Source organism: Corvus moneduloides, chromosome 6, assembly GCF_009650955.1.
Source record: "Corvus moneduloides isolate bCorMon1 chromosome 6, bCorMon1.pri, whole genome shotgun sequence".
In the NCBI taxonomy this organism is placed as follows: Eukaryota; Metazoa; Chordata; class Aves; order Passeriformes; family Corvidae; genus Corvus; species Corvus moneduloides.
The window spans coordinates 3,143,442-3,164,780 of record NC_045481.1 but is presented as its reverse complement, the minus strand read 5'-3'; positions in this window follow the sequence as shown (position 1 = coordinate 3,164,780).

Sequence of the window (21,339 nt, the reverse complement as noted above, 5' to 3'; positions counted from 1 at the left end):
CCCGTGTTTAGACATAGAGCTGTGTTGTGAAGGAGCCAGACACAAACAGTGAGTTTTGGCATCAATCTAGAGGATAATGCCATGGAGACTTCCAAAGATGTTCCAAGTCAAAGGAATGGCTGGGCACGAGTGGTTTGAGTTTGGTGGGAGTCCCAGTAGGACCAGTGCAAGATCTCCAGGTGTGGAGATTTTAAATTTTAGTCCTACATTAGTAACTTTAGTTTTACAGCTGGAAGTTTTATTGAAACCTGCCTGAGAAGGATTGTAGGAGCAAATTGCTTGGAATAGCAGGATTTAGGATGGGTTCAGGGAACGAAGAAACAGATGATGAGAGGATCAAGGAGAAGACGAGTTTATTAAAATGCACAATATGATAGCGGAGGTACAAAAATTACATTACTGAGCATAATGGGGAATTAAAACAATCCAGATGTTGCAGACTGTGATGAACTATGGGAAGAAATGCATCCAAAGCATTGAGGCAACATGAGGACAGCCAGTCGCTGTAGCTGCAAACATGATTTTAATACCTCAGGAAAGGCACAAAGGAGCAGGTATGTTGTTTTTCCTTTTGTTTTTAGCTGTGCTCCCATTAGATATTATGTGCAACACTTGTACTCTGATAAAAATGTGAAATTCGCTGTATTTTTTCCCCCCGTGATTGATTTTTGCCTACTCAAGAGAAAGTTATTGCAGACTTGAACTCTGGGGATTGCACCTTTATGGAAGCAGCATCATGAGGCTGATAAATAAATATAGAAAGAGCAACAATGGTAATGCTCCTGATTGTTCTTTGAAAAGATCAAAGGAATTCTCAGGAATTTGGGTGCCTTCATGTAGTGGAAATCATAATGTTATTGCACGGAATCTAAAATGATGATAACGGCTGTGGCAGAAATAAATAGGGATAATAAGTGTGAAATTTGAACTAGATATAGGAAAAAGATTGGGAAAAAGCACCCCAAATCTGAGCTTGAGGAAGTCCTGTGAGTTTCCTTATTATTATCCTTGGCATTTTCCAGAATTAAATGACAAATGTTATGTTTATTGGCTGGTTACCTATCAGGGTGTTCTGTTTATTTCCTGAATTGAGCTGTTGCCCAGCACATCAAATTGGGATGTGCTAAAGCTTGTCTGTGGTGCATTTTGTAGGAAAGACTAACAACAGTTAGTTTTCTGCCAAAAAGTCTCCTTTTGACAAATAAAAAGGAGAGCATCAACATCAAGGCTTTACATTCTGGAAGTCTTTGTCAGTTTATGAACTGGGGGCCTGTGTGAAGTGAATAAAAATAGTCACAGGCATAGGGTGAAATATGTAATCTGGAAGATTTAATTGGTGAAAGACATGATTTAATCAGAATTTTAATTGGGCTTTTAGATCATTGGCTGGGCCAGGACCTGCTGTCAGATGTTCCTCTGGCTACACCTGGCTCTTGTGTCTGTCTGCCTGCACCAACCAAAGATGAAAGTGAAGAGCTTTATATTCCAAGTTCGTAACTTTTCATACCAGTAAAGTATTAAAATTCCAATTGCCAGACAAGTACAGCTAAGCCTAACCTGGTTTTGCTGTCCCTGGGTCATGGGAAGAGCCCTCATCCCTGGGGACAGTGGAGTGCTGCAGAGATGAAGCATCTTCTATCTGCCATTCTGCACTCAGGTTGCATGGACTAAATAAATAATTGATTTATGTCAGGTAAAAGCTCGGCATGAACGTGAATGTGTGTGGCAGAGACAGCCAGGGAGTGGTGTGAAACAAGGGGTAGAGGAGCTTGATGGTGCATCCTCTTAGGTGAAGATAAACCTCGAACAAACAAGCTCTATAGATATGTTCTTTCCCTGCAAGGAGATCAAATCAGATCTGAAACGTCCCAATCATCAAAATAATTTGAAGAATATTGGTAACTGATAACTCCAGACAATCATCTGTGATGCCAAAGACTTGCCACTTCTCATTTCATATCTCAGTTTCTGGAACTTTTAGTAAGACTAATTAATTCATGTGGTGTCCCAGGTCTCTTTGGGAGCACTCCATCACTCTTATCACCAGAACATCCCACAAGGAATCATTTTACTTTTCCAGGTTGTTGTTTATGGAGGAAAAACAGTAACAGGTGGAACAGAGTTTCAAGATTTTCAAGCATCTTCTCTTTTTTTCCTCTCCTTCCCTTTCACTTGTATCTTTGTAGAAAATGGAATCCCTACATTGTCACTACCTGACAATGAAGATATGAATGGAAAGTTCTTGTTATGTGAGATAAAATTGTGTAATGTTTTGAGGAACAGTTGTAACTTGAGACAGAAAAGAAACTTCTAGAATGGCAAGCATGCTTTTAGGAGTTTCTATAGATTTTCCTCATTGTTGGTTCTTCACCCACACTTGAAGTTTGTTGGGGGTTTTTAAAACTGTGCCAAAAAAAACCACTGATAGAAAATATTGTGAATAGTGATTGCTCTGAGCCAAAATATTTGCTGAAGGCAGGTTCTTTGCAAGGTTTGTTACTGCAGAATAACAAGCAATTGCCCGCCCGCTCCGAATTGTTTGAGGAAACTTTTTATTCTTCATGCGCGTGTGGGTTTCTCTTGCTTTCCATCACTACCCAACTACATCGGTGGCAGTTACAGGCACTGGATTTATGGATTGTTTTGCCAGGAGAGCACCATGCAGTTGGAGTTGCAAGACAGAGAGAGGGATGGAAGCTCTGTCCAGCCCTATAAATCCTCCTTATCTCTTGAATTAAAACCAGAGCTGAGTTTTGGCCCTAAAGCTGGTGTTGAAAAACAGTGTTGTAGGTAAATGAAGTATTTTTAATTGACCAGTTTATAATGGTCGCAGGCAATTTTTAGTGGAGATGCACTTCTACATTTCTAGGCAGGGTGCAGCACTGCTGGCATTGAGACTGATGATGTATCAGGATATTTTGACTTGTAGCGTTCAATAAATCCCTGTTTATTTTGAATCAAAATGAAGCTTTTTATAGCTACAAAAGAAGCTCTTGTGCTTTCTGGAGTCAAGAATTGTACCATCCTCTGCAGCTGATATGAGATGGTTGTTTCTTGTCTGCTCATTTTTTATCACAATTTTCCTCTTTATATATACATATATATATATTTAAATTTTTTTTCCCCGTCTGTGTTAAATACAAAAAACCAAGTGTTTAAGAAAGTCTCTGTAATGGTACTCTTTGTTCTGTTTCCATGACTTGTTCCTTCTACTGTGGTCTGTATGTGACCTTGAAGAATCTGTTTTAATAAAATGATTCTTTAAAAACAAGATTTTCTCTATGCTATGATTCCTTTTGTATTTCAGGCTGAAATTGTCTGTCAGAAAAAAAAAGTCCGGAAAATATTTGTACCTTAGTTTTTAGTACAGTTTGGTTTGATTATAACTTGTCTATGTGAGCCCTACCAGAATACAAGTAATAATCAGTAATTCCAGTACCTGAAGAGAACCTGTAGGAAATATGAAGATGGGCTTTTCACAAAAGCCTGGAGTGACAGGGCGAAGGGCAAGGGCTTCCCACTGCCAGAGGGCAGGGATGGATGGGATATTGGGAAGGAATTCTCAGCTGTGAGGGTGGGCAGGCCCTGGCACAGGGTGCCCAGAGAAGCTGTGGCTGCCCCTGGATCCCTGGAAGTGTCCCAGGCCAGGTTGGACATTGGGGCTTGGAACAGAATGGGACAGTGGAAGGTGTCCCTGCCCATGGCAGGGGGTTCAAAAGAGATGGGCTTTAATGTCCCTTCCAACCCAAACCAGTCTCTGCGATCCTCACTAGTTTTCCTCTCTCCTAAACAGTAGAGGGCGATCTTGTATTAAAAATTTAGGCTTTACCCCCATCGAAGCCTTTCCCTTACGAATTGTTGTCAAAAGAATGAAGGTTTTTATCTCTAGAAACATATAGGATCAGATGTCCGTATTATTCTGTGTAAATGTTATCTTTGTTAGAGATACTCGCGGTAACGATCAGGTTTTACACCACACAGCAACGTTGCTCTGCAGTAAGTGAGAATTACTGAAGTAAAACCAATACGATACTTAATGAAGCAAATAATAGAACTCACTGCGCAAGAACACTGTAAAAGTCTGCTTTGTTTGAGTAATATTCAAGAAGACTTTAGAAATTAATTTTTTTTACTTAGGAAAAAAGTTATTATTTGGTTTAGTATGTTACATGAAGATTGAAGAAACAGCATTCTAAATGTATTTTGTGTTTATTTCAGTATGGGAAGTGTCTGCCCTTCATCTGTGTACACGGAGATGCCTGACTGCAAATTGAGGTGCTACACCAGTCTCCAGTGCTCAGGTGGGGAGCCCTATTTACACAGACTGTGCTTATGCCTGAGCAAAAGCTCAAATATTATTGCTTCAGTTACTCAGACACAAAAGATATGAAGCACATGACTAGGTAGAGAGTTAATATTATATTATTTGGTGGTAGAATTTTTAAGCTGTTTTTTTAACACTTTTATTTTGTATAACAGTTTGTCTCCCTGACATGTCACCTGGAGTGCTAAAGCATTTGGTCCTTGTGAAGGAGAATGACTGAACTATTGCAGATGGCCTGGCTTGATAAACTTCTTTGTCAATTAATCTGTTGCAAATGCCCTCAGTCTTCTGAATGGGTTTTCCTCTCGCAGCCCTGTGATAGTTCCCCATGGCTCCAGGATGGAACAATCCTGGGCAGTAAAGAGATTGAGATAATGACAATCCATGGTGACAGCAGGGCTGGCAGAGCCAGCCTGGGGGAAGAAAGACACGTACTTGCCAATAGAAATACCTCCATCCTTTGGGAATTGTAGCTTGGGAATCAAAGCTGACCTCATAGACAAGAATGATGGAGAACAAGCTTTTGATTTATGACTGGATGAAGCTCAAAGTCTGCCCTTCTGATCCTTCTTTACAACACACCTTTTGTATTTTATATGAGCTCTTTCACTTTATTCTCAGAATGTTATCTCCTGGGGTATCGTTTTTAAGTCTTTCAGTGTTGTAATAGTTCACTCATCTCCTTCATAGTAGTTGGTTTTTGTTTTTTAATGAAGCTAAAATCCCCTTTTAGTATCACAAGTAAACTGTCATTTATATTTAACTTCACTGATCAGCTGCTTTGCTTTTTCTAATTCTTTTTTTGTTGTTGTTTTCTGAGTTTCATGAAAGCTAAACCCATATTTACCTTCTAGATTGCAGCTAGGGAATCCTATTTGCATTCGCTGGTGCCTTGGTTGCCTCAAGTACTTACTTGCACTTGAATATGAAAAAAAAATTGCATTTTTGGTACTGGACTTTATGGGTCAGATCCTTAGTAAATGTTGAGCTCTGCTGAGTTTGATGAAGCTGTGCTGCTTTTCACCACCAATCTCTAATTAAGGCATCCACTATAATGATTGTAACACTACGTTGCTCTCCTGGGAATTCTGCTCTCTGCTACCTGCTCACTTTGCCTTAGAGGCTTTAAGCAAAACTGTGAATTCTCTGAAAGTTTTAAAAATATGAATCTGGGTCTAAATCTTCTGAGCTTGTTCTCGTGCAAGTCATCCATTGTCCATATTTTCCAAATCTTTGCTGTGCCCTCTGTGCCAAGCCATAGAAAGGGCATAAAAAGCATTTCTGTGCCAGTTATAGATGGGAAGGATTGTGACAGCACAGGATCAAGTGCAGCTCTCTGCAAAGGAACGTTCCGTGCATCAGCTCTGTGGTATCTGCGTTTGGGGTGTTTGTATTTCCATATATCTGTCAGTCTGTCTGTCATCTGCCTCCCTGTCCCCCTGACTTATGTGGCTGTTGATAAATACCCTCCGTTGGTGATTAAAAGGAAGTGACCTCATCAGTTTGTCTTTTCAACCACAAAGGTTTGGTTGTAACGTGGCATTCCATCCTATTACTCTGGTTTACACCAAATTCAACAGCTTGTGGCCTGCAGATACTCAGGATAAAGAGCAGAAAGAGACTGACCTTGACAACCTCATTTCTCATTCCTTTCTTGTTATAGGTAATACAGCTGAAAATGTGGTTTTAATTATAGTACTAATGAAAACTGAAAATCCAGACAGACACTTGACAAACTCTGGTACGCTTTATATTACATTTGTGCTAACTACAAAGTATCCAGCTGGGTGTAACATTATATCTCTTTTCCTTGAGCATCCGCCTGACTTAAGCTGTATAATTAATGTGTACTTTGGCTGCAGGTCAGCTTACAGTTGGCTTTTTAGAATTTTTACATTTTTTAAGATGTTGTAATGAAACGAATATGTTTATTACCTCTGTGCCTGCATTCCCCAGAGGGGTTTAATACCTGTGGAGGAGCACCGGCTGGGAGAACTTGAATAAAATACCTCTGCCAGCTGAGCCTGATGCATCAGAAGCCTGTTTTCAAAAGTGGGTGTAAGAAACAGAATCAAAGAATGTCATGTCCACAGATGTGTTTAACTTTGATTCACCTCCTTTGTATGGTTTGTTGATTTTAAGTTATGACACCAATACACAATTGCCCAGAGTAGAATTTGTGAAGGGATTTATTTCTTTTCTTTTTTCTTTGGAAAGAATTTTGTTTTCAGAACTCACCAACGAGAAACTGATGTTCTCAGCTAGAGCCAAAAACACTAAAAGCAGGTTCCCTGCCAAGCTCCACCAGTGCACCTTCATCCTGACCTGTCTTAACTCTGCTATTCCAGTCAGGCATCTGACTGCACCAGCATGTGCATGTAATCGTGTTAAATAAAATCCCAGTTTTCATGATATGGACAAATGCTCTCTTGGGACAGGACTGAAATTAGCTTTGAAGGAATTTTATTCTGATGTAAGGCAAAGCTGAAGTTGGGTTACAAATGATAAAAATCTGAATACTTGCATTACACTGCTGTTCTCAAAGACCTGCTGCAGAACCTGAAATTTTTCTTAACAAAAGTATTAGTGTGTTTCTCATGCAAAGCTTCCAAAAAACATTTCTGACAAAAAAGGAAATAGCTGCAGCACCACACTCACAGCGGGAACCACAAGGTGTTACTCACAGAAATGAATACATAATGATTTTCAAATGAACTTTTCTGGCATGTTCCTGTGGCCAGTAATGTGTTTTGATGTTTGTGTGAGTGCACAAAGCTCATATCTCCATAACCTATCTGCAGCTGTGCTCTAAACTTGTTTGGGGATACAGATCATCTGAGGCAAGTTTGATTTTTCTCTAACAGCCTCAGATTGTTTCTGCTTTCTGCCAAACATGGATTTGAAAAAAAAAGCTTCTTATGAAAAATTATTCATGAGCAGCTTTGCTAATGTTTAACTGAGTTTTGAAAGACAAGCTGAGTCCAACTGGTCAAAGGTCTCCCCAAAAGACTCTAGCAAAAGGTGATTGTTTTTAAAAACTGCCTTTCTAAAAAGGATTGCTGGGTAGAGTTCCTTAAAGGCTGTAACTTGTTCTGGAAGAAATTTTGGAAGACATAATGCTAAAGAGGTACATTTCCTTTGTTCAAAGGAGGGTAGTGGTTTTGGAATTAGCCGTCTTCTCCTACATTTCTGTTTCAAAAACACTGCGAAGCCTTGCACGAACTCAAGCTCTGTCAAACTAAGAGCACAGTCAGACACAGCTTCTGTTCCAAGGGCCTGTGCTCTGCAGAGGCACCATGGGCAAATCCCAGCCCAGCTTCTCTCACAACCCCTTGACTGGTTTTCAGTATCTGCCGAGTGCCCATTTGGCATGAGGGTGATACACTGGCATCAATTAAAGGCATTTCCCATCTCAAAGAGGAAATAACACCTGGTCTCCAGTTAGTGAACAGCTAAAAAATGAATTAAGCCAGATGTTGCTGAGCCCTTAGTATTGACACACATGGCAGTGTAGCCTTTAAAGTGTCCCTCCTGTGGCCTCTAGTTATACTGAGTTTTTATTTCCCTCCTATAAACATCATGGAGAATGATTAAGCAACAGTACCCCATTTGTATCCCATGTTATGCCAAGAATAGTTCATGGCTGCATTGTTTGTCGAGTGACAGTGTAATGGGTGGGTAATGTTATAACACTTATTTGTTATTCCATTAACTGTGCTAAACAGACTTATAGGACAGAAGTACCTGCAACAGTTTTGTGTTTAATATTGGGCATTATTGTTCTTTGGCTTATTTTTTCCCTGTGTTAATTTGGAGTCTATTTCTCCCTCACCTTAACCATTCTACTGATTAGTCCCATTAACCTCAGTGGAATTACTACCATGAGTAATGCTCTGTTAGGTAACACTGGCTAAGGATGGAGGTACTGCTTTCTTAGCCTTTTCCCCAAGAAGTCAGTACCTGTAAGTGATAAATCCTCATCAGTGAGCATGTTAAGTGGTTCTGGTGTGGAAAAAAGCAGGAGCTGAATTTCCTGGAGATGGAAATATTGTCCATTGCTGCAATGAAATCTTCAGTCATAAGTGTTCTGCATTTGTATATTAACGTCCTGGGATAAAGCTGTTCTGGAAACACATGAAAAAGTGTTAAATTTTCTGATTTGCTCACTCATACATAACCATATTGTGGTATTATGCTTGTCACATGCTATGTGTGGTTTGGATTAATCGTGTTTTTTTGAAAGCAGCAAATAGAAGAAGGAGGGTCAGCATGACAGTACCTTTCAGTTTCAATGTTGGTTTGTTGACACTGATGAGGTGTTTGTGCATGGAATTTACTGGGGTAGATTTCTCAGATGGAGCAATGTTTATTATTTAACGTTTCTGAGGAAGGGCTGGCAGGAACTTGAGAGAGTTTTCTTTGATGGGAACAATACTGGAAAACAGTTAGATCTGTCTGGAGTAAAACCAAAAATCTACATAGTTGTCTAGGAAATGAGATGTACCTATGCCTGTTCCTGGGTGTTTTGTATTTAGATCTTGGACTTACTTGAGCTTGCAGATCTGTGGAAGTAGATTTTTAAAGTGCTGTTTGTTATTTGATGGGTTTCCTGTCCATATGGGGCACTGTATATGTGAATGTACTGACATGTACCTGTCTACATGTGTGTGTGCTCAGCTGAAGTGGGGATGGTGGGGCTGCTGACTGGCAGATGCACTCAGTTGCTCCATCCTCTGGCAGCAGTTTCACTCTCAAATAACACCCTGCAAAGCTTTATCTGCAGATATCATCAGCTACTCACAAATGGACTCACGGAGTGGAGGCAGGATGCAGTTCCAGTTAAATTGGAAAGCACAGTTTGGGCAGCCGGACAGCTTCCTTTTGACCACACAACTGAAGGAGATTAAAAATTGGAATTACCCCAAAGTTCCCAGCACTGGCTGCATGCTCCATGGTACAGAGAGAAAAACATCAGAGGGAACATTCCTGAGGAGTTTACAGGCTAGATTGCTAAGTGTAGTATTTTATAGCAAATGCCATATTAGCTTGAGCCTAGAATTTTCTCTTGATCCAATTTGTGCAGATTGTTCTCTCCTAATTTACATTAATTAATAATCATACAGTACTTGAGAAAGAGTCGTGAAAAACGGCACCAAGCACCTTCAGTTCTAGAGCTGTAACTTTGGGGGACAGAAACATAATGTTCCTTAAATAGAACCCTGGTCAAGAAAACATATATTGACATACATTATATATGTGTGTACATATACCTGCACACACACCCCCCCATATCTATATCTATATATCTATATATCTATATATCTATACACTTTCTTTCCTGAACTGGCCCTTTTATGTTTTGGAGCTGGAAGATAACAAGGTTCTCAAAACATTAATCCTGGAAGTATAGTCATTAATAATGGATCTAAGGATAGGATTTGGCACTAAACACTAACCTTGGTTCTAGTGAGGGTTTATAGAAAGCTATAGAACCGATTTGACCTTTTTAAAATTAGGGAAAAGAGGTACTTTAAAGTAATAATCTTCTGCCTGCAAGACCTAGATCACATAAATTGTGAGAGCTATTTTTCCAGCTGTGAAGTGCAGTGTACATCCAGCATGGCAGCAATATATTTCTGATATATTTCTGATACTTGGAATTATGCTACACGTGGTGGCCCTGAGCTGTGTGTGGAATAGTTGTGGTGCAGCCCGTGGGCTGGTTTGTACCTTGGATGCAGAGTTTTTATGATGGCCAATACTCTGAAACTCGTTCAGGCAATAAATTTACTTGCCTTTGAGTTTACAAGGCAATAAACAGTTGAGGCCTTTGACCTCAACATTTACCAAATACATTTGCAGCAGTTGTGTTTATTGACAACTATTTATAGGGAAGTATTTTATATGGAATTTCACATGTGAAAGAGAACAGCTTAATTTTGCAGCTTTTATTCTTTCTGATTTCCATCTTCACTTCCTGTCTCCTTGACTTACTTTAATAGCTGAAGTTGCAGGTTAATGCTGCAAAATACTCAGCTATTGACAAAACAGTTAATTTAAAGCTTTGTGACAGATTTTTAGATTTTCCTCTATTTGTATTTTGGATGACTGAGATGAAGGTATACGTATGCTACATTTTGCAAGGCATTATATGAGTTTATTTTAAATTCTGTCGATTATCTTAATAGCTGTTTACTAACTTGAAAATATTTACCATGTTTAAATGGGAGACGGTCAGACCTGAAATAATTGGAAAGCAGAAAGGTAACAGCAACTTTCATCCCTCCCTGATACTGTTAGCTGAGCTCAGACCAGGTACACCTGAGTAACTGTTCCCAAAACAATCCTTTTTTTTTGGAGTTGGCACTTCTAAAATTTTGTTGGCGCTGGCCCAGCCAAATCCTTGAGTTAATGTTTAATTTCAGGCCTGAAGCACGGGACTTCAGTGTGACTGCTTGTAAGCTTAAAGGTAAGGACATGCTCAAGTTCCTTGCTGGAAAGCAGCCAGCGTACTTTTTATCTCACAGCATCATGCCTGTAAGATACTCATTTCAATCTGGTGAACTCTGATTGCCTGAGTTCTTCTAGAAAAAGAATTTCAGATCCTGCAGAATTACAGCCATTCATGTCTAACTAGCTCACCAGATTCCTGCCCCATGTAAGTTGTTTCATGCCAATTTGCAGCAGTTGAGGATTTGCTGCAGAGTTTTGATCAGGAATTCTTTATGCCTTTGTGTAATTGGACTTTTTTCCTTACTGCTGAGGTTTTAACATTAGTATCTACAGGCCAAGTGCAGCAACATTTTGAAATCTGTTAGAAAAATCCTATTTAACCAGATGGTCAAACTCTCAGGTGGGTTACACAAAATGTTTAGAAAGTAGTGTCTTAAGCTTCAGTAAATCACCATAAATGGGTCCACTGTAGATTGTCATCCAATGTTGATTTTCATTCATGTGACATGAAAAAAATGGGCTGATTCTCTGGAGTGGGTCTGTCCACACAGGAAAAGGTTCATAAACAAGATGTTTTATGTATTTGGTGTGTTGAGTGTTTAAAGGGGTAAGAAATACAATTTATCAGTGCAGCCTCAGCTTGCTTTGTGAATTATGCTTACAGCCTATATCCCAGATTCACACCCAGGAGATCTGTGGAAATAATAGGAAATGTCAGTGGCTCTCACTGAGGTGGTGACAAGTTGGAGTTCTGTTGGGGGACACCACTTTCTTGGCCCCTCTGTGTCTGCTTGATGAGGTGGCAGTGACACTGGGCTGGAGTTGAAGTCCTCTGATAGGACGGTGTGGGGGGAAACCATTGCTCTGTTGGGTTGGGTTTTGGACGAGCACCAGAACCCTCTCAAGGAAATCCCATATGGGAATGCCTGGGAAGCTGCCTCAGCGTGGATGTTTGGCTGAGCTTGCTGTGAAGCGTAGAGAGGGAATAGGGGCCCTCAGTCTATAGGGATGGATGTGTGGAGCTTTGTTAGCGCTAAATATGAGTCAAAGAAGTAAAATGACGTGGAGAGGACAAGGGGGGAGGGACATGGCACGAGCAGCCTGACTGTGACAGTGTGAAGGACAGCTCCAGACCTGTCAGCACAACTGAGTGTGGAGCAAGCCAAGAGCCTGGATGCTGTTCCTGCTGCTCAAAGACTCTTTTGCACAGATCACTGCTGAGGCCTTTGTAAATCCTGCCCCACATGTGGCCAGGAATGACCTGAGGAATCTTATGCTTACTTGAGCCACCTTATAAATTAAAACGAAATTAATTTGATTTAATTTTAGTCCATTTAAAAGTGGGAAGGCACTTTGTATAACTTAGTGGTTTACATGTTTAGGTAGCAGCATCTGCCTTCACTGTCAGTGTGTGTCTCAGCCATTGTCCTCTGCAGAAATGCTCATTTCTAAAAAGCACATTCCTATTTTATTTAGAAGAAATAAATATATTAATTTTAAAATGAATTGTACACTTCTCATTAGCTTAAAATCACTTCTTTATCTGCTTTGTCTTCCTTTGCGTTTGAAACAGAGTTCCTATTTTCCTTTGCATACATCTGTCCTAAAGTATTAGGCTTTCACATCCTGGGTGGAGGAGTTATGCTCAAGAAGAGCCTTTGGAGGCCAGTGGAAAGCAATCCCCACAAATAAAGCCACAGACCCTGAAGGAATTACAACATCATTCCTAGATCCCACTGGCTGCCCTCTGGGATCACTCCGTGTTTCTGTGAAAGAAATCACAAAAATGCTGTTCTTTGTGGCCCACGAGGATTTACTCAGAAAAACAACAAAAAGGAAACTTAAAATGCATCAAAGAGTATTCGTGATCATAATTTGCTGTTGACTCTTTTCTGATAAAACATGTACATTTTTGGGGTTTATGTTGAAAATATCTACTTTCTTGGAAATTTTTGGCTAAATCCCGAAAGACATTTTATGCTGAATTTTTTTTTTTTTTTTAATATTCTTAGGATTTTATTGATTGAAATTCATTATTTTCTAATGGAAGTTTGTCAGAAATGTCTACCTTTCCTTGATATTTTCAGCAAGGGGAAAAGCAGTATTTTGTCATCCTTAATAACCTTCTAATATTTTCCTGCTATTCAGTACTTTTTGGCTTTTATATTTTCATTGCGACCCAAAATTTGGGGGATGAGGGAAGAACTAGATACTCAAATAGCTGGAAGAGAACAATAAAAGATGCATTATTGAGATTTCCTTTGGGAAGCTTCCCTTGCTGACTGGAGCTGAATCCCAGCTGCCAGGAAGTGGTTTGTGGATGTCATTGGTGCTCCAGAGGAACTGCAGCCCTGGAAGGTGCCCAGAGGGAAGAACATTTATGGGCAGTGCCTGCAGCTCACAGGATCCTGCCAGCCTGTGAACAGCACCCTTGTGTTATGGACTTTACACTGATACTCCCTTTCTTTTCCAGGACAACTGGCCACCAGGAGTCACTGCAAGGTCTAACAAACCTTTGCCTACTAATCCATATTACTTTTCCTTGAAATCAAGGAACCCTATTCCTAAATTTTTATTTTAAATCTCAGTTGGCATCCTCAGAAGAACCCAGATGCTTTAAGTGCGTGTTGCACTGATCTCTGTTACAACTTTTTAACTGTTTTTGATTAGCAACACTCACTCTACTAGAAATGCTTTAATAAAGGAGACACTGTGTAAATCAAACAAACAAATAACCCACAAGCAAACCAAAGGTTTGTCCATTCTCATTGTGAGCCCAAGCAGGCTTTGGTCAAACACCTGAAATCTGATGTGGAAGTTGTTCTGATATCAAATTGAGATCTTTTGGCATCCCTATAAAATTTTTTCCAAATCTGGCCAAGCTGTATGGTTCTCAAAAGATTTTAGGTCAGAGATGTTTAGCAGAGGCTTGTTAGGGTTTGGCAGCCAAATTCTCTGTAGTTTTCATCTCATAATTCTTTTTCTTTGCTTTTAGTGCTGTCTCTGAAATACATGGTCAGGATAAATAATAGGAAGAAGCACTCGATGGGAATTCCAATGGACAAAATGGGAGGGAAGTAGGAAGTAGAGGTATCAGGAAATAGCAAATTATCTGAGTGGAAGCTATTAATTCTGTTCTCACATATCTGTGTGAAGACAAACTTTTTACCCCATGTGACATACTTGGATGCTATGCCCATAGGAATGCCTGTGAGGAAATGGATAATTCTTTATTAAATGTGGCGTTTAAGGTCATGTACAGGATAAAGCCTGGGGCTGCATGTAGAATGGAAGAATAGAAAGAAGTTGAATAACTGCTTGGTTTTGAAATCAGTGAGCATCTCTACAGAGAGCACTCTCCTGGACAACCCTAATTCTCTCCTCACAATGAATGAGGTGGTGGGTTGGTGGAAAAGAATTGTGCATGATCACATAATGGACACCTGACTCAAAAAAGGGCTGAATGAAATTTGTGGGATTTCCTAACTTTTGAATTCTTGGCATAGCATTGTCAATGTTATTTTTATTTTAAGGCAGTGTTTGGATGTCGCAAATAAAAGCAATGCCTTCAAAGCCTGTATTCTGTCCTTAGTTCCAGAGAAGCATTCCTAATCTTTGTCTGAATTAGCCTAGAGGGGCTTGTTTGTCAGACTTTCAGTCAGTGACAAATTGTTCACAGCAGCATTTTAGAAAACAAACCTCATGCCAAGTTTACAAACGATCCTCCAAGAGCTTGGGACAGTCACTTCCACACTCAGAAGACATTTCCATGCAGAACTCAGGACGTGAGATGTACAGTAACGTTGCTGGGATGTCCGTGTGGATTTGAGTGGCTTTCTTCTGGAAGCTGCATTTGTATTTAATGCTTGAAATATTATGAAAAACCACATCCCATTTCCCTGGTAGTAAAAGGGCCCAGTCCTTTGTCAGTGTAGCGGGAGCTCTAATGAGGGTCCTGGCTCAGGGCTGCCATCTGTAAAAGAGTTAAGCATATTCTGATCGTTGTTATATCATTAAGGGTGTACTTAACCCCACCGACTTAATGAGGAACATACAGCCTTAAAGGTAATCACATAACATAAGTGCTCTGCTGAAAAGGGATTGATTTAAACCTGATACAACTCTGTAACTCATCCTGTTCACCGAGTACCCATTCCTTGCTTATCTACAGGGCAGGTGTACACCTTGTGGACATGGCTTTGAGCAGTAGAAGCGTGGAGCTGAGCTGCTTCTCCCAGAGCTGTAGTAGCAAAATATGGCTGAAAAACACCTGTAGAGGTTCTTGAGGGTACTCAGCTGTGATCCACAAGCTGCAGTAGTGCTCACCTAGAGGATTAAACCAGTTTGCAACCTGCTCCTTCTTTTCAGGTAGCAGCTCAGGAGCACAGAAAGCGTGCAGTGTTGGCTTCCGGAGTTGTTTGGATAGTGGAAACCAAAAATCGTGACTCCTGTTTTCCTTGTGGGGTTGCCAGACTTGCATTCCATGAGGTGCAAGCTGCCAGATGTGAGCTCCTGGGAAGAATATCAGCAAGGTGTAGGGTGCCACCTCTGGAGAAGTTCCTGTGGCTTGCACTCTGCATCTTCCCAGCTCTCCCTCCAGAAAGAAGGCAACAACTGGGAACAGCCTCATCAAACAGATCCAGCACACATTTGTGACTTTGTTTTTTCCAAGGGTATGCTGGGATCCTTAGAGGCTTTTCTGCGTGTGTGGAAAATTGAGAGACTCCAGGAAGTGCCATTCCTGCTATTTGTGCACCCCGAATCTTGTAGGGGAAGGTCAGAGAAAATGATCCATCCAGCCTGAATGTCTGAATACTACTCACCTAGTTTGCTTCCTTGCCAAGATGGGACTGGCTATACCTACATTTTTCCTGACAGTTTTGTGTTTATGTAAGTTTTTTCTATCATTTAAAAATAATGATTGCCCTTTTTTTAATAGTGTCTCAGAACAAAGGTATGAAATTTTTATCCTGTCTGTTGATTCAAGGGTAGCAAGGATTGTGTTACTGTATGTTGATTGTATCACGAGGCAGAGACACATTTGGCCAGCAGACTGTGAATCCTCACAGGAAGTGGCGCAAGGGTTTTCCAAACCTCAGAATTTTATGTTGAAAATAATTGTCTGGAAGGTAATAGTCCCCTAGAATGGACTAATAGCCTGTCAGGTTTCATGCTTCCTTGAGTCACTTTCGAATTCATAAAATGGTCTGAAATACTCTGATCCAAATTTGGTGCTCAAAAATGTCAGCTTCATATGGGGTGAAGCTTTTCACTCCAAGGTTTTATTGGAGGAGGATTCCTGTTTACCTTTCTCCTTTGGATTGCTGGAGAGAACCAGGTGAGTCAGTTTGTGTTTACTGTCAGTAGAAACTTGGTGAAAATCCTAATGAGGTTGGTGGTGCTGTTAGTGTCCAGCTGCTAAAATAGAGATGTTGTCCAACTAAACTGGATTGATCCAGATCCAGAATGGTATTTCCCTGGCAAGGTTTAGCATTCTTAATGCAAAATGAACCCTCATAGCAGGGCCTCTTATACTGTAGGGTTTGTATTTTAATGAGGTAGATATTTAATCAATTTTAGGGTATACTGGTATCTGCCTTTTGCACATGTTTCAAATAACAATGAAATTTATCCGCAGATGAAGTAATTGAGGCATAGCCCGATTTCAGAAGGGTGCACAGCCCTTACTGCAGTGTAATTTGAAGAGATTGGGGATCAATCAAAATGTTTTAAAATTAAGAGTTTTCTGCAGCTGGGACACTCCCAAGTTGAACTACTTTTGGTTTCAGTTATAGCTCAACTTTTTTTTCCCCAAGTCAAATGGTTTATTGTACCCAGGATTTTTTAACTGTCACATCTGAAAATGAAAAGTATCTTTAAAAACCCTGATATCCTGTAGAGATCTAAACCCATATTGAGCTGTGTGACCCAAACATACCCTGGACTTTTAATGGCAAGAAGTTTTAAAATTGAAATCCAGGTCCACATTTCACATGAGTTCCTATCCTTGTATGTCAGAATTTGAACACATATTCAGCTAAAATACATTGGAATTTGCCTTTGCTTAACTGCTCTCACATGAGTTACAGCTCTGGCAATTTTTTTATTGCCTCTAAGTGTGATTTTGGTGATTGTTTAGACAATAACCCTTATCCTTGTGGTGGCTCATACCACACCATTTGGTTTATATCTTATCTGTAAACTTTGGAGTATTTGAAATCCAGATATGGATTGTTGGGCCAGAACCATGGCCAGATTTTCACAGTGTTGCTTTATGAATCCTCTTACTTTTGTAGTGAGTTTTCAAACTTTCTCTGTAGAAGGGTATTACTAAGTTTTCCTCTGAGGTCTGGTTTCTGATATATTTTCTTGCAGTAACACCACATTTTTGGACTGGGAACTGTTCATTCTGGGTATAAAAGAGGACAACTTTGGCCATCAAGTCTCATTCAAGACCCATGGAGTACAATGGAGGTATCTCATTGCTTAGCAGGGCTTTGTATGTGGGTGAAGAACAGAATGATCAAGTCATAAAGAGTAAAAACTAAGACAAATTGCATTTAACTGTAGTTAAGCCATTTGTTTAACTGTGCCTCACAATGATGTAGGGTTGTTTCTGTGCTGAATTCTGAACTTTACAGTTGTCAATTAACTTGGAATCTTCTGCTAACAAAGAATCTAATCTGCTAAATGTCAACTCTTAAATGCCATTGCTCAGATATTCCTAGGTGAGTTTCATGAGAAAATTCCATGGGGGTCATTACAGGATTGGGTCCTGCATTGTGGATCCTGTAACACACATACAAATGAAACTATATTGAATGAATTACATTGAATAGGAAAGCATAGTTTTAGTTTTAATGATATTTTCAATGATTTGGAACAAAAAACACTTAAAAATGTTTCAGTGGGGTTTTTTGCAAGTTTTTACATGGTTTTCTATTAAAATTTTCTTTCCCATTTGAAAGAAGTTGCTTGGCGTCCTTCCTATTAATTCAAACTGCTGGGAAACAGTGTTTCAGTAGGAAAATCTTAAATCAGCAGTGCGCCATATTTTTCAGAATTCCATCTCTTTCAGAGTGCACTGCTGAGTGAAGTTTTGTTAGATATAGAATGCACATTTTCAACATTCTTTCAAAAAGTGTTTGTTTGAGGATGATGTGTGCAATTCAGGGATAAATTATAAATTACATCTTTAGATCTTGATTAGCAGTAAGCATAAATATCAGGTTCTGTAATGGGACATAGCAGCTGGCAGCTAGTGTGAACACTCAGTGCTTATCACTATTTCTTTCTCTCCCTTGAGTTATTATTTATTTAGTTTTGCTCCCTCACCTGCCTCTTACTCAGCCCACAATGTTCCACACAGGTTACACCACGGAGCAGGTGGGAGCCAGGCTGGCTTGGGGGCTCAGATTCCCTCCCTCTCCCAGTGGTGGTCCTGCTCCTCTCCTGCCTGCTCAGAACAGGGTTATCTTTTTGAGCCCTTCTGTGCTGCTGAGATAGGATAAGAGATGAAATTTGGGGTCACTCCTCTCTGGATACATTCACTAAACCTTACTGTTCCCGATGTGCTGGTGGCTGTAGTTTAGAAGGACTTGCTGTGAGCAAAATTCTCTTTCACAGTATTATTTGCAGGGTAAATTACAGTGTAGTTAAGTGGGGAAAAACTCCAAGCAAACCACAACAAATTATTTAGCAAAATAAGTATTTGGAAAAGTGTTCTAAATTGTCCCCTTTTGTGCAGCATTAATGGAGTTACTTGGGGAAGGTGAAAACACATTGTCAAGTCCCTTCAGCTTTAAAAAGGAAAAGAGGAGATGTTTTCCTCATGTGAAATATCTGACAGCAGCTACTGATCCCATACATGGGGAACACAAGCGTTGGAGATGCAGTGTATTAGAACAGAAGATTCTCTGTGTTTTGTCTTTTCTATCAATAAATGAAAATAGAAGTTTGTGGTTAGAGTATGGCTTTAAGTGCATAGATAAGAGCCCAAGTAAATACCAGCACTCCTCCATTCCTGAGGGAAGTTGGTGGCCTGCCCATATAATTTGCTGATAAAGTCCCATCTGTTAAAACAAAGTCCTGCAGCACAAGTAATAAATTTCAGGCAAAGACCATGAGAGGTTGTATCTGCATGACAGTCTTTGCTGAGCTTTATTGTAAACCAGAAAAAGCATGTGAAACTGAATAAAGATTATAATATTGGCTTTAAGTTAGCTTTACACGTTCGGAGGGCAAATGAGAAAATCCTGCTCCACTTTATTTCCCCTGGTAAATAGTGTGGCATGATAAACTGTGAGGAGAATAAAGTCATAAGGAAAACTCTGCTTCACAAATGACATACGTAGAAAAACAGCAGATGTCTGATGAAGTAAAGATCCAACTTATTGCCAAGTCTTTGGAAAACAAAATTAATTTCCTTTCGTCTTTGATAATGATGATGTAATGTAGTTAATAGGAAGAGCCTGCCATGCTCATGGAGTTATTAAAGAAGAAATGTTAGACATGCAGCAGGTCAAAAATATGGGTTTACTTACCAGGGCCTTTTCCATGAGAGCATTTATAGATGTGGAGGAAAAAGAAAGATGATAGTGATGTAGAATGTTGCTTTTTGTCTTATGTGAAGCATAAGATACATGTAATGAAAAAAAACTTGTGGATGTCCTCTTAAGAAGTTCAGAATTCTAGTGGTCAGTTCAAAGAAGAAAATTATTTTTGTTAGGCAGCTTTTCCTTTTGAGGTATTACTGCAAGAAAATCAAATATTTTTCTAGAGTGAAATTTAAATATAAAGTATTTACACTGATTTTCCCTGATAAGGGTTAAACCAAGTAAAGACGGTGGGTAAGTGGACATGGTATTGGCTAATTTAATGGGTAGAAAATATCTCATTAGCCACAGCATATATTTCTACTAAAAGTTAAAAATCTATATTTCTATTTCACTTTGGTGTGACTTCATGTATCTCAGCTTATCCAAAGGTTTTAATTCAACCCCTGTGCTTTGGCTTCCCTCTGGGCCTGGGTCCAGAGGAGCTTTCACTTCAACACGCAGCAACAAAATAGGTTTGATTCTAACAAAACAGTGCAGGAAATAGTTGCGATTGTTTATTTGCAATACCCTTTTTTAGTCGCTAGATGTCCCTGCCTGCTGGGAGGAACCAGGGGTGAGGTACCTGGGAAACCAACAGGTGAAGCTCAAACCAAGGCTGGGCAGAGTCCTTGCGGGCATGCAATCATGGATCATTTAGCCTGGAAAAGCCCTCTAAAATCATCGAGTCCAGCTATTAACCCAGCACGTCCAAGGTCACCACTAACTCATGTCCCCAGGTGCCATGTAGGGAGTTGTCCTGTTTAGGGATATTTTTGATCTTTGTGTGCACTTAAATGGTAGGAGAGGTAGTGCTGGAATGTACTTTTACCAGAGATACAAGATGAAAATCAGATTTGTTAATGAAAACTTTTGAGGAGCTACTTATTGGAATAGATGAAGCAATCAAGCTTAGTTTGGCACAGCCTTGGTGACTCAATCTCCTCCCCAGTGATAAAAAATACAAAGTGTTTTTACTGTAACTATGAAGGTGCTATTTAAAAGTGGAGTTTAATTGCTAAGACATGAGAATAACTACAATACACATACATATATATACAGGCATGTTTGCGTATGTGTATGTATCTGAGAGATCTCACAGTCCTGCCATCGTTGGGACTGGTGTTTGTTTTAACAATGTCCACGATAACAATCTCAACAATAAAGTTTTACGTCATACAGCAGATTTTTTATTGTGTGACATGGCTGGGAGTAGCCCCTAATTAAGCAGAAAGCTAGTGTTGAAGGAGATTTGCATCTATTTCTAAAATTTCTCTGTTTCAGTACAAAATGTACACGTTTTGATGAATCTGACTGCTAAGCTCCACCCTGATGTGAGCAGACACGATGCTGGAGTCTTGTTCTCATGGAGGTTGTAGAATTGGGTTTTGTCTTTCAAGTAACAACCCATTTGCTACAGATGGAAGCCAGGACTCCCTTTGTGGAAGGTCAGCTCTGAGGAGAGCTGGGACAGATGTTGTTCCCTTGTCAGGACAGCTTTGGGCTTTAAATATTTGACAGTTGAGTGCAGATCACAAGTACAGAAAGCAGAGCAAAACACAGCAGAAGTGATTGTGGTTTCCAATTAACAAGTGAAAAATAGTGCCAGAGTTGAGTGTAAAATACCAAACATAACTCTCCAGAGAAAAAGCACATGTGACTGAAACAGTTCCCTTCAGCTGAAACGTGGGCATGGGGACTGCTAAACTGCTTTTATTGTAGAATTTTATTTTTTGCATATATGGCTAAAAGTTTATGGGCATTTACTTTAGCATTAGTCTGCCCTATTCCCGATTTGACTTGCCACAGGTTGTTGTAAAAATAAAATTATTTTGGGTTTTTTGAATACCTACAAAATTATTACTGTTATTAAAACACACACAAGCTGATAGACTGCATGTTTATTAAGCTTGGATACTTGTCCCTTTAGAGCCCACCTGCCAGTGAATATTTCACTCCAAAAGAGTC